Genomic DNA, 13,993 nt, shown 5'->3' with positions numbered 1-13,993 from the left:
GCACACAAGATTCTTGTCACCTCTTCCGACAAAATGTGAGAGCAGAGTTCAGCTGGCCACTTGGTTCAAGGCAGAATGAAGCGGGCTTGAGTTCCGATTCCACTGCTTACTGGCAAGTGGTGGGCTACTTCACTAGTCTGGGCTGGGGTTGTTCCATCATCTGCAGAATGGCAGAATGGTGGGGGTTTGGAGGTGGATGATAGCCATCCCATACCGTGAGAATCAAAGGGGAGGAAGTTACAGCTTCAAAAGAGTGGCTGAATTCAGATTAAATTGTCACTTATTAGACACATACCAAAGACTGAGTATGGTGCTGGAAATACTTCTGTCTACATTAACTTTGGAATCAACTGACACCACAGTCGCCTTCTGTGAATTTGAAGGAATGGAGCTCATAGAGACGATTTAACTTGCCGGAGGTTGCTCAGCTATGAAGCCTATGCTGGTTCCAGATATCTCGTTCTGCAGAGATTAGAGACTGCCTGGGCCACAGAGGGGACAAGATAGTGCTTGCCCAACAGATGGTGTGACTAGATGCTAAGTCTCTACTGACACTCAAGTTCTAGGATCTGGGGGCTTGGTGAGGACCCCTGCTGGTTGTATTGTGTAGTTTGGTGTGAAGACCAGTGACTTTGCAGACTGGGAGGAAGAGGACAGAGAAGCTGAGTTTCATTGTTTAGTCACTCATCAGGTGTTTTGGGTGCTCCTCATTGCGTTCTTTGTTAATGCCCTTTGCACAAAGATCACGATGCTATCAGATGCTGCTTGGCATGCCTCTGCCTCCTGCTGCAGCCTCATCTCCCCTGGACCCTGCTCCCTCGGGCTTTCCCACCAGCTCCAGTGCCTGCTCCCTCTGGCCTTTGCGAGTGCAGCTGCTTCTGCCTGGAACCCTCTCCCCGCGGCTCTTGTGTCATCTTTTCATCCTTCAGCTCTCAGCCAAGCATCTTTTTCTCAAAGCAGGTGATTCTGCTGCCCTGGGGCCTGCTCAGCGTACTTTGTGCATCCCTAATACAGCCCTGTCTTCCTTTCCTTCAGAGCACATCACTCGCTCTGCAGTTATCCATTCTCTGATGGATTCACTGATTAATATTTGTCTTTCCTTCTCCACTGGGAGCTCCAGGGGAGCAGGGGCAGTCTAACATGGCTGGTGCAGACCTTCTGATCACAGACCATCTACCATGTAAATACTCTCTAAATCCCAGTCTCCAATCTGTGAAACTAGTTGTGGTAAGTGTTAAATAACTATTTGTGGTTCACTCTCAAAAAACTTCTTCCATTCTTTCAGAACACAAATTCACTTCCTCTCTGTATACTCTTTAGTGGGTCAAATGACTAATAAGGAATAAATGAAGGACAGAAGGACTGGGTATCATTGGCACTTACCATACCATTAACTGTTTGCAAGGCTTGCACTTCGAGGCACACCTGTTCCTATGTTGTGGGGTTTCAACCTCTGGAGGAGAATTTGAGGGCTGTCTGTTTATCCAGCTAGGAGCTGGTGTCCATAGTAAAAGTGATTCTTCTCGTGCTGTGGCAGGGCACAGACTTTGGAACCAGACTGCCTTGGATTTAAAGCCTGACTCCACCACTTATCAGCTCCATGAATTTAAGTGAGTTACTTAACCCACTTTTAAGTCAGCTTTGCCATCTCTAAAATGGGTTAATAACAGTAGTTATGTTGTAGGGTTGCTGTGAGGACTGAGTATTTCAATACTTGTCTTGTGAAGTTTTTAGAACAGCTCCTGACACAAGGTACATGCTATTTAAGTGCTAGCTATTGTTTTATTTGTTTAGGAGGTATATCGTGTCATGCCTTTGTTGTTAGCCCTTATAGTTACTTCCTTCCTACATCTGCCTCCCTTCTGACTTGAGTTGCTAAAATCTGACCATTTCCTGAACGTCGCTGATGATGACAGAAATTTTTTTCTCTGTGATTTCAACTGAACAGAAAAAATTTCCTTCCAATTTTTATTTCAATTTCAAAACTAAAACTTCAAGGTCAAACTCAATTTCAACTTCAATGTGATTTTTTAAAAAGATTTTATTTATTTATTTGAGAAAGAGAGAGAGCACGAGCAGTGGGGAGGGGGAGAGGGAGAAGCGAGACTGGATCCCAGAACCCTGGGATCATGACCCAAGCTTAGGGCAGATGCTTAACCGACTTAGCCACTTACGTGCTCTCAATATGGTTTTCTTTGAAATTTCTCCACTGTTAGAAAATGGACCTGTAGTCCCACCTAAACCTCAGTTCTGCCCCAAGAAAATTTGGCTCAGCGGATTTAATCAACTGGAAGGAACAGTGTTGGGAGGGGAGCAAGCTTGAGAAAGATGACTTTTGTCAGCGTGAGTGGATACAGTTCAGTTCCACTGTGCTACGTGAGGCTGCCTAAATTCTGGCGTTCGCTTTCGTGTGCATTACTGCTCTCCTTTCTCACCTCTTGTTGGACTCCTGACTGGCAAGCTGATGTGAAAAGAAAAGGAATGTTCATGAAATGTCTTTGTGAGAAGGTCTGCCAGGGCAATTAAAAAAAAAAAACAGAATTAGGGGGCACCTGGGTGGCTCAGTGTGCTAAAGCCTTTGCCTTCGGCTCAGGTCATGATCTCAGGGTCCTGAGATCTAACCCTGCATTGGGCTCTCTGCTTAGTGGGGAGCCTGCTTCCCCCTCTCTCTGCCAGCCTCTCTGCCTACTTATGATCTCTCTCTCTCTGTCAAATAAATAAATAAAATCTTTTAAAAAGTAAGAAATAAATAAAAACAGAATTAGTTATTAAGGTTCATTAAAGTTATAGAGGGTTGAAACTTTAAGTCTGATCTAGCTAGGACTGAAACCATTGTCTGTGGGGAAGACAAAAACCACAGTCCAGAGATGTGACTTGCACCCAGGTTCCAACACTTATGGCTTTGGTGACCTTGGGGAAGTTCCTTCCTGCCTCTCCTCCTCTTCGTCTGTTAAAGGAAACACTTCAATCATCTATTCACTAGGTATGTGTTGAGACCCTACCATGTTTTAGACACTGCTGGACTAGATGAACTCGTAGGTGTTTGACGTCTGAACCGCCTGTGAAGTCCATCTGTGAGACCACATATATGCTGAACTGGGTAGAGGGAGCCCAATGGACTGCCCTGTTTTAATTTATGATTAATATATAGCACAATATGTGGCACAATAACATTCACACAGGTTGCTATGTGGTGCTCTTTTTAAAGATCCAACTTTGGGCTTTCTTACTTCCTGTGTGTGTGTGTGTGTGTGTGTGGTTGTGTGTGTGTTATTTTATTGATTTAGATTTCATGTTTACCAGTTACTTTCTATCTACCTTGGATTTATTTTGTTATTTACCTGTCTTTTATAGTGGAAACACAAGTCATTCATTTTCAGCTCTTTTTTTTTTCTCGGTCTGCATATAAGTAAAGTTGTAAGTTTTCCTATAGTACAACCTTAGATACTTATTAAAATTATTGACATGGTGCCTTTTCATTATGATCATTTGAAATATTCCAATTTGTGACTTCTTTTTTGACCCAAGTAGCATTTAGAAATGTGTTGTTTAATCTCCAAATGTTTGCATATTTTTGTTTTATTTTTTTGTTATTGAATTGCTAATTTTTTTCCTCTTTATACTCAGAAATATAGTCTAGAAGCACAGTGGTGTTTCCTTTCTTCTCTGGAAGAAACTCTCCCTAAGATGTACAATCCAGCCCTGGGCCAGGAATCCATTTCCCCATGTGCCATTCTGGAAACTCCTATCTGCACAGTGCCCTTCCCTTTAGTGCCATGGTTTCAGGAGCCCTGGACCCTGATCTCTGTTTCCTCAGTTTAGCAAGAGTGCCGTACTCTCCTTAGCTCTTTCCTTGGTGACATATGGGAACCCTGAAGTTCCCCAAGGCGGAAAGGTGGGAAACATCGTGCTCGCCACATGTGTCTGCTCCTTTGCTAGCACACAGTTCTGCACGGACACTACCCTCTTCCTCTCTGATTTCTCCTTCAAAAATGCTTTGCTTATTTTGTCCACTTTTAAAGTTGTTTACAGTAAGGGAACAGGGAGTGGTCTAGAAAACCCATGCTCTGTCATGGCCACCCCCAAAGTACTCCTTTTGAATTTACTCCTATTTAAGTTACTAACAGTAAACTGAAGAAAGTGGTTTTGAAAAGTTAGGTGTTAAGATACATGCTTTTAAAATTCAACAAAATGCATGTATTTTTATCAGCAGATTTAACTTAATTTTTGTTTGTGTGTGTTTTTTTTTAAAGATTGTATTTATTAATTTGAGAGAGAGAGAGAGAGAACATGAGCAGGGAGGAAGGCAGAGGAGGAGGAGAAGCAGACTGTCTGCTTCTGGGATCCTGGTTCTGGCTAGATCCTGATCCCAGGACCCCAGGATTGTGAATTGAGGCAAAGGCAGATGTTTAACCGACTGACTCACCCAGGTGACCCTGTTTGCCTTTCTAGTAGCAAAGAAAAAAATTACTGGTTATGAACTTCCAAGAGAAAAATTAGTCAGTTTTTCTCACTCGATTTCTGAACTTCCATCACTCTGCGCAATTAAATTGAACCTCAACTGGTGTATGAAACCTGTTTCTAACAATACCTGAACAGGGCTTTTTTACCTGATGCTTTTTAAAGACTGCATAAAGACCTAGTTAAGAATGACTAATTTAATACAGAAGATCGACTATGGTTTACTTTAGCACAATGGTACCATCTCACGGCACAGATGACACAATTGGTTGATACCTCCCGTCTTCTCCCTCGGGTGATGGCGAGTCCTTCAGTAAACACATTACAGCTAACATCGGTTTCTTGTTCCTGCCTGGATGGTCACACTGATTCATGTCTGATTCTTTCTGTTTTCCTGACTCTCTTCTGTGTTTCATACTTGTTTCTGCCAGATGTGCCAAATAATTATGCTTCACGAAAGCATGACTTTATACCTGTATTGAAAATCTAGCTCCAGGGCAGCTGGGTGGCTCAGTCTGTTAAGCTTCTGCCTTCTGCTCAGGTCATGATCTCAGTGTCCTGGAATGGAGTCCCATGTCAGGCTCCCTGCTCGGCAGGGAGCCCAAGTCTTCCTTTCCCTCTACCCCTCCCTCCTCTTCATATGTGCGCTCTTTTTCTCAAATACATAAATTAAAAAAAAAATCTAGCTCCAGAGAATTTTTAAACACTTTGCCTGTAATTTCCTGTAGTATACTCATTATGAACAGAATCTTCAACTATTGCATTTCTTAGCCATTCATGTTCCCACTGCCTACTGCACATATCCATGAAATTGCCGAAAAATAAAGTTTTGGGTTTCTTTTTCCCCTCCAGAGTACATTCGGCAAAATCGCAGTGCTAAACCTCCTTGTTATCTAAGAATAGTGTCTTCTCTGTACAGGAAAAGGAGGGTTCTAGAGGCTGGTTGGCTTTTTATGAAAAGAAAAAAAAAGTCCAATTTCATGCTATTTGAAAAAAAGAATCTATTTCACCGGGTCAAAGGTTATTTACCCTATACCAATTCCTGTGTCACACTGTTAAAATAATTCCCAGTTGTAACAGTCTCAAGATTTTCCCTTTAGTTATGTTATGCTTGTTTTGGATGGTACAAATGAACTTAATAACATCCATTTTGAATATTTGAAACAGCTTTACTTTTTCTTATGTTTCTTTCATATGCTTCAAATAGATGAGACCACTGGAGCAGTGAATTCTGGGTAGATGAGATATTATTCTATCTTCCACTCATTTGTGTGGCTTCATTAAGCAGTTATAGTTTAAAATCACAAATGCCATGATTTGGGGGGAAAGAATTTTGCTTTATACTTTGGAGAACACAAGAGAAGCAAACTCCCTGCTCTCAAGTTGCTCAAGGCATATGTGGAAAACCTAGGTGCAACTACATGCAAAATTAAATGACAGTTCCAAATTTTTGAAATACAAGACTTAGAGGAAATTTTGTGAAAAATGATTGGGGTAGGCAGTGTGAAAAAATGGAGCCCCGAAATGGGCTGAGAAATCTTTTCCAGGAACACTGCCTGCATATAACTACTGTAGCCTAAAAAAATCTCAATGCTTAAACCCCATGACTGTGTTTATACCCAAAGGTGTGGAAAGCACTTTGTTTTTTGAAATGCAATAGGGTGTGCTGTCTAGTTTGATACTCTATCTCCTTATTTAAATCATAGCTTACCATCCTTGCACTCTGCTCTCTTTTTCTCTGTGAGGAAGCTCATCTGCTTTTTAGAACTCCAATCCTCCGCTTCTCTTGCTGCCTCCTCACTTGTGATGCAAGCGATAAGGGACTGGCTCCCCATTCTGACTCTGAACAAGGGTATTGGCCAATATGTACTTCTCTGCCCAGATTGTAAGTGAATGAGGAGCAATGGACTAGGGAGAGCATCTCCAAACGCCCCCCAAACTGTCATTGGATTGTACGTGGCCTCTTGGAAGAAAATTGTTGCAGATACAGCTCAGCGTGGTACTAGTTTGAGACCAGACCAGAGCAACTTTAGCTACGCCCACAGGAACAGTTAAAGAAGAAACATTGAACAAAGAGGAAGACTTGCAGCCATATTAAGGGAAAGTTGTCCTTGTCTTTAGCTGGAGGTATCACATTCTAATTTGTCCTTTTTACTCTCTCATATATAATACACCACCTTTCTCTTGGAAAATGACACTGTAGCCATTGGTATTGTTTTCATCAATCAAGGTGAGCCAACCCATATGGTTTTCAAGGGGGAGAACACACCAGGCACAAGGGCTAAAATGTAGTTATGCAATCATGAGTAGGGGAAGAAATGGGTGCATTTCTGGATGGCTGTGTTCTCTAGATGGAAGCCAAACCCTGGAGCTAGGACTTAATGCTCCAGCATCCATATCTCTTTGGGACCACTCCTTATCCTTGTTTGAAAGCATAGACCGAGAAGTGAAACTTAAGCTCCTTTGACAAAATCCTGTTTAATTAGGCCTCTTGCTTATCTGCAGGCATAAGCCAGCCTCCCCAGAGCTGAAACTTACATAGTTGGCAATAGAAATTTATTTCCTCCCTCTTGCCACTTCCCAGAAGCATGGATGGCCCAGGAACTCAAACTTGAACTGGACCCTAAAGGATGGATAGAATAAATGTCATTTTCAGAAATAGTTTGTCTATCCTAAGGTTAAATAACTATTCACCTTACATTTTTTTCTTTTACTTTTGTTTACAAAATAATCGAATCTCTTTTTGTGTAAAATAAGGTTTTAATGCTATCCCTTGCAATCCATTAGTCTAACTGGTCCACTCTCATTTATTGAATGCTTTAGCAAATGAATGAGACATTTTTATAATATGTAATGCTTTTATGTAAAGTTGAGAGTGTACTTGGACTTTCCAGCCTCTTCCATTATTTGTTGATTAGTCTTTATACCTGTACCATAGTTTTGATATTTTAAACTCAGTTTCTTTTTTTTGTGTGTGTGTGTGTGGGTGGGGTAGGGACAGAAGGAGAAATAGAGAATCTTTAAAACATACATACACACACACACACACATATATATATACACACACACATATATATACACACACACATATATACACACACACTATATATATATATATGTATATATATATTCAAATTAATGTATAATGTATTACTTGTTTCAGGGGTACACGTCTGTGATTCATCAGTCTTACACAATTCACAGCACTCACCATAGCACATACCCTCCACAGTGTCCATCACCCAGCCATCCCATCCCTCCCAACCCCCTCCACTCCAGCAACCCTCAGTTTGTTTTCTGAGATTAAAAGAATCTTAAACAGGCTCTACACCCAGCTCAAAGCCTGATTCGGGGCTTGATCTCAGGACCCTGAGATCATGACCTGAGCCAAAATCAAGAGGCAGGCACTTAACCAACTAAGCCACCCAGGCACCCCTTAACTTCTTAACCTCTGCACTACTGGCATATCAAGTCAGATAATTCTTTGTTGTGGCGAGAAGTCCTGGGCACTGCGGGATACTTAGTGACACCTTAGGCTTTGCCCTCTTAGATGTCCTGCCCACACTGCAACTCAGTAGCAACAAATAAAACTGTCTCAAAGACATTAGCAAATATCCTCTGGGAGACAAAATTGCCCACAGTTGAGAATTACTATTTTAGCCTAATGATACATTTTATATATTAGATAAGACAAACCTACTCCTTAACAATGTTTGGATGAAGTTCTGAGGCATTGCTATCTCATTCATTTTAATCAGGCTCTGGTACTTTATTTAAAGGAACAGCAGGGTGTAATAACAAGATGAATTACGTGATCAAGAACTGAAACTCATTATGATCATATGATTATTTTTTTCTCCCTCTTTCCTTCTCTGTTTAGAACCTAGGAGTGAAGGAATAACTTGGATCATAAAGTCATTGTATCCTGAGATCTTTTTGACAAAAGTTCACTCCATAAATATAACGTTATTCATGATCATGAAGAAAAGATGTTCCTTTTTCTTTTGCCTCAGGAAGTATCTATGAGGGACTTAAATCACTCAGGAAGGGTATGGACTAGGAGGTGTCAGTAAGGCTGGGCAAGCTCAGTTGGACAGATTATCTGGACAAGAGGAAAGACCACCCAGACCAGTATTGGAGAACATGTAACAGACATGCTAACATAAGTTAGCAGAAATATGCCAAAAGAAAATGATGGAAAATCCAGTGGCTAATGGCATCAGAGAAAATGACGTGCATGTATAACCAGTCTCCAGCTTCTGAGCTAAGTTCCAGAACAGAGAAAGAAGTCAGGGGAGACTAAGAAAAATATGACAGCTCTAATAAGTTTTACAGGAACCACAGGATTGAAATGAGAAGCTGGCTCAAGGAACATATCAGAGATTCAATTACTTGGGGGTAGAGAATGAGATTCTAGAAGATCAGTAGCAAATATTTCTTTATTCCGTATCTTTATGCATTAGATGGGTATGCTTTCATCACATCACAGGTGAGAGTTTATCTACGAAATTGACAAATAGTTTTTGAAGACCTACAACCGTTGGTACTGGGTGATGGAAATTTAGTCACCAAAATAGAAAAACATCCTCCTGTCATACAGTTTATATTCTAATAGAAGAAGAGAAGCAATAAACATAATAAATAGATAAATATATAGTATGTTAGAAGGGAATAAGTGATAAGAAAAAATGGTGCGGTGTATAAAGGCTTGGGAGTGCTGAGTGTCAATTCAAAGTAAATACAGACTTAGATAAAGTGAGACTTTATTTAAAAAGACTATTCCAATGGGTAGAATGCTCTGACCCCAGAAAGCTGTAAGTATCTTAAAATTTAACAAAAAATAAAAGGCTTTTCTTTTATGAGGGGGTGGGCAGAATTAGCAGGAAGTCTGTAGGGGAGTAGGACAAGTGGATGGGGTGGGCAGTGACATCCTTGGGGCATTTTCACAGTGGAAAAAAATTTTTTTTTATTGCTAGCAGATTCTCAGAATGAGCTGTTTAGGGGTGGGTGTTCTGCATTGTTGTGGTATAATGTTTGCTTAAACTTGAGGACAAGCCGATATTTAGGGGCATATGTGGAGGGGAGGAGGCCGACTGAAGTTTATTTGGTCAAGGAAAGTTCAGTAGGTATACCATGGACAATTTTGCACACTTGGGCATAGGGAAGAGCATTATGGTATGATGTCAAATAAAGTGGTCAATGATGGGGTCATTGGCATATTGTCAGAGTTGAAGTAAGTGGAGAAGCAAAGACTTCAGAGCAATGAGGGAACCAATAGCTGATATGGAGAGAAAAGCCTTTCTGGCGGAAGGAAATCTAGCACAAAGCGTTGAGGTAGGCGTATAGCTGTTGTGTTTGAAAAAAAAAGCACAACAGATTATATTTTCCAAAGATTATCTCCATCATATTTCACATCCCACATGCTTTTTTTTTTGCAATGTAATCTTGCCACATTCCCATGAGCAGGGAGAGTTTATTTCTCCGTGTCCTTAAATCCTTTCAGGTTCTGTGACTGCTGACATCAATAGAATACAGCAGAAATGTCACCGTGCCAGTTTCTAGGTATGGCCCTTTCTTAACTGGCAGAAAATGTCCTGGTTCCTGGCACACTTGCTCTTGGCACACTGCCTCCCAGAACATGGACTCCCCTGGTGCCGCACTGTGAGAAGGCTGAGGTGCCCCAAGAGGCTATAGGGAGGCGCTCTGGTCTGCAGCTTTAGCTAAGCCCCAGCTAACCCATGCATCAATTAAGTCATTATAGTTTTGAGAAACTGTAATTCTAGTCATCTTGGGCACCCAGATTTGGGGCCAGTAGATCGCTTCTGGCTGAACGTGGTCTGCAACCATACAAGAAACCTTAAGCAAGAATGCCTCGCTGAAGTCAATCAACTTACAGAGCAACGAGAAGATAATAAATTGGATTAAGCCACTTAATTTGGGGGTAGTTAGTTATGGGACAATAGATGAGTGAAATAAATAGCAAGGATGACATTGTAGGGAGAGGGGACTGGGTCACAGGGAGACTAATCCACAGGGAAATGAAGTTGGAAAGGTACATTGAAAATCCAGTTGGGTATTGCCTCACAAAAGCTTTTGAATTTTGCTCTGAGTGAGGTGGAGTCCTGGTGCAGTGTTGTGAAAGCATGGTGATATGATCTGAGGAACATTCTGGAAGGATCTCCCTGGCTGCTGTGGGGGAATCAACCACAGCTACTGTTGTAACAATCCAGGCAAGCAATGATGGCGGCTCAGATCAGGCTGGCAAGAGGGATGGGAGATGAGAAGTTGTTGGCATCTGTGTTTCAGTTGGAGGTAGAGCACAAAAGTCTTTCCAGATGGATTGGGACGTGAGAGAATGACAGTGACAAGATGCCTGTGATACAGGAAGAACGATGTTCCCGCTCTTAACTGAGTTGAGGAACGCTACTGGAGGTGCGGGCACAGAGAGGGACACTGAGGGCTCAGCTCCGGATATGTTTCATCTGGACCATGGGTTGTATATCTCTGTGAACATACCAAGTAGGCAGTAGGACATTATGGATTTGGAGTTAGTGAAGATATCAGGGCTGGAGTTGTACATATGGGAGTTCTCAGCCCATGGGTGCTTTGAAGTTATGAACTAATGAGATCGCCAAGGGAGTGAGTGTTGAGAAGAGGACAGGAGAGGAGAGAAGAGGAGAGGAGAGGAGGGGTGGGAGGGGAGGAGAGGGGAGGAGAAAGGAGAGGAAGGAAGGGAAGGGAAGAGAAGGGAAGGGAAGGGAAGGGAGGGAAGGGAAGGGACTGAGTCTGAGGCATTGCAAGGTCAAGAGGCTGGGACAAGACAAAGGGACGAACAATCAGGCTGAGATGGAGAAGCCAGTGACATACAGAGAAATTGGATGTCCTCAAGTCTGCAAAGGAGGTGTTGCCAGTGGAAAGGAGCCAGCAGCTGGGTCAGTGCTGCTGCTAAGTAAGGAGAGAACTGAAACTGACCTTGGTAATAAGCAATATGGTTTCAGCAAGTGATCTTACTTTCTCTCTGTTTCTCCCCATACACAACACAGTAGTTATTGAGCATTAATATATGTCACATATGTCATAGATTTGGGGATATTAAGGTAAGTTAAATGTTCCCTTAAGGAGTTTACAACCATCCAATTGATTAAATGATATTCACTGCATAATTCCTATGCATAAGACACTCTGCTAAATACTATGAAGGATATAAATATTGGATGGGATATATGTTTAACCTAATTGGAAATCTAGACAGAAACACACAGACTGGTACATTGCAGTACAAGTAAAGCCCATAGAAAATGTCCTAATGAAGTGTAAGTTCTCAATAAATGATGGTGTATATTGTATGATGAAGAGATAGATTGCCTAAGTCGGAAAAATCTGGAAAAGCTTCATGAAGGCACATGAATAGAAAAAATGCAGGGGTGGGGAGCCTGTGGCATGGGCATTGGAGGTCAATTATTAGGCAATCGTGGAGAAGTCAGAAAATGAATGTGAAAACTAAGGGTGACACCAGGGATGAACCTGGAAGATATAATTCTAAGTGAAGTAAGCCAGTCACAGAAGGAGAAATACTGTGTGATTCCACTTTCAGGAGGAACCTAAAGTAGTCAAACCTGTAGAAGTATGGTGGCCACCCGAGGCTGGCAGAAGGAATGGAGAGTTGCTATTGCCCGGGAATTGAGTTCCCATTTTATGAGACGTTAAGTTCTAGACATCTGCCTCACAACCCTGTGCCTACCATTAATAATACCATATTGTACACTTAAAAAGTTGTTAAAAGGGTAAATTTCATTCTGAATCTTCTACAGCTTAGAAAACAACAGAAAGCAGTGCCTGGGTGGCTCACTCAGTTAAGCTTCTGACTCTTGATTTCAGCTCAGGTCATGGTCTTAGGGTTGTAGAATTGAGCCCCGAGCCCTGCTCTGCACTCAGGGTGTAGTCTGCTTGAAATTCTCTCCCTCTCTCTCTTTCTCTCTGCCTCTGCCGCTGCTCACGTGTGCATGTTTTCCCTCTAAAATAAATAAATAAATAATTTAAAAAATAAAAAAAAAGTATGAATTGAAAAAAGTAAGTGGAGATACCTCAAGAAAAATTGGGACTATTGTGCATGACTTTGACTTCTGACTTTTTTCTGTGCTATGGCAGGGTTGGGGTCTGGAGGATGAGGAAGTTATGGACCAGTGGATGCATCACAAATTCCTGTTTTAGGGTCGTTGATCTGGTGGGGAAAGTTAGGATGGGGTGTAGTTGGGGGGGTGATAGCACTCAGACATATTATCACTGAAATGGACTGATATTTAGAATAATACAGGTATTTTAAAAAGTTTTTCAAACCTGTGGAAACTTTAATTCTTCATAGATACATGTGCTCTTGAGCATTTAGGGTGAGGTGTGTGCGTGTGTACGTGTGTGTGTGTTGGATGAACATCTATGTCTTAAAGCATTCCTTCCTATATACTCAGTTTTTTGCTGCCAGCCAATAGGCTCCCTTTCCTTCACATTCTAACTATCACTAATGCTGAAGAGTTTAATCCAATGCTTGGGGTTTCCTTATGTGCTACAGCAAAAAGGGCTTAGCTGGTCTTTGGATTTATTTTTCCTGTGGTTTTCTAGTTATGCAATTATCTCACCCACAAACATTGCTATTTCAGTGTCTTCTGTTTTGATTCTCACACTGCTTTTTAAAATGTAAAGTCTGAACATGGTGCTCGGCACATATGATATTCTCTAAAATAATCACTCATTCTTATATTCTTTTTCTCAGGTGTGTGGAAACATTGTCCAGTAAATATGTTAGACTTAGATGTTTTTATTTTTAAGTTGCTATAAAACTTTTATGTTGTTTAAATCTCTTGATTTTGTCCTGTATCTTAAAAATCTTTTTCTTCCCATTTTTATTCACTTAAAAACATTTACCAAGCATTTATTATGTGGGAAGCTAGAATCTGAACATAACCTACCACCCATCCCCATGAAGATCTCAATCCACCAGGGGAGTCAAACACAGAAATAAATTACTTTAGATACAATAAAACAATAGATCTTATACAGGTACAAGTAAATTACTAGATTTCTCATTTCTCATTCCAAATGTTATTGTTACACTTTTTAGTGTTTTGTACACTGTCCAAATTCAAATATATAAACTCTAAGATTTTTTCCAAAACACTATAAATATTGTTACCATATTAGCATTAAATTTTGTCTTTTCATTGTCTTAGTCATGGTTTCAATTTTTTTCCTTTTAACTTTTTATTCCTCATGATTTTGGGCTGTCATCTTCCTTCCCCATTTTTTATGGCTTTTAAATATTTACTTATTTAATACATATTTGAGGGTAAGTTTTTATGTTAATGGTAGTAATAACATGACTTACTATATTTTTGCCCTTAATTACTCTTCTGGCACTATTACCTATACTTTGAATGCCTGTTTTTATTTTGTTACCATTAAACATATCTTTGTAGGTGTATGAGTCCAAGGCAGGCCACCCCAAAATGTGCCACTTTGGTATATTACTTATTTTGTA

This window comes from Neovison vison, chromosome 4, assembly GCF_020171115.1.
Source record: "Neovison vison isolate M4711 chromosome 4, ASM_NN_V1, whole genome shotgun sequence".
Classification (NCBI taxonomy): Eukaryota; Metazoa; Chordata; class Mammalia; order Carnivora; family Mustelidae; genus Neogale; species Neogale vison.
The sequence above is the reverse complement of the archived record's forward strand: the minus strand, read 5'-3'. Positions refer to the sequence as shown.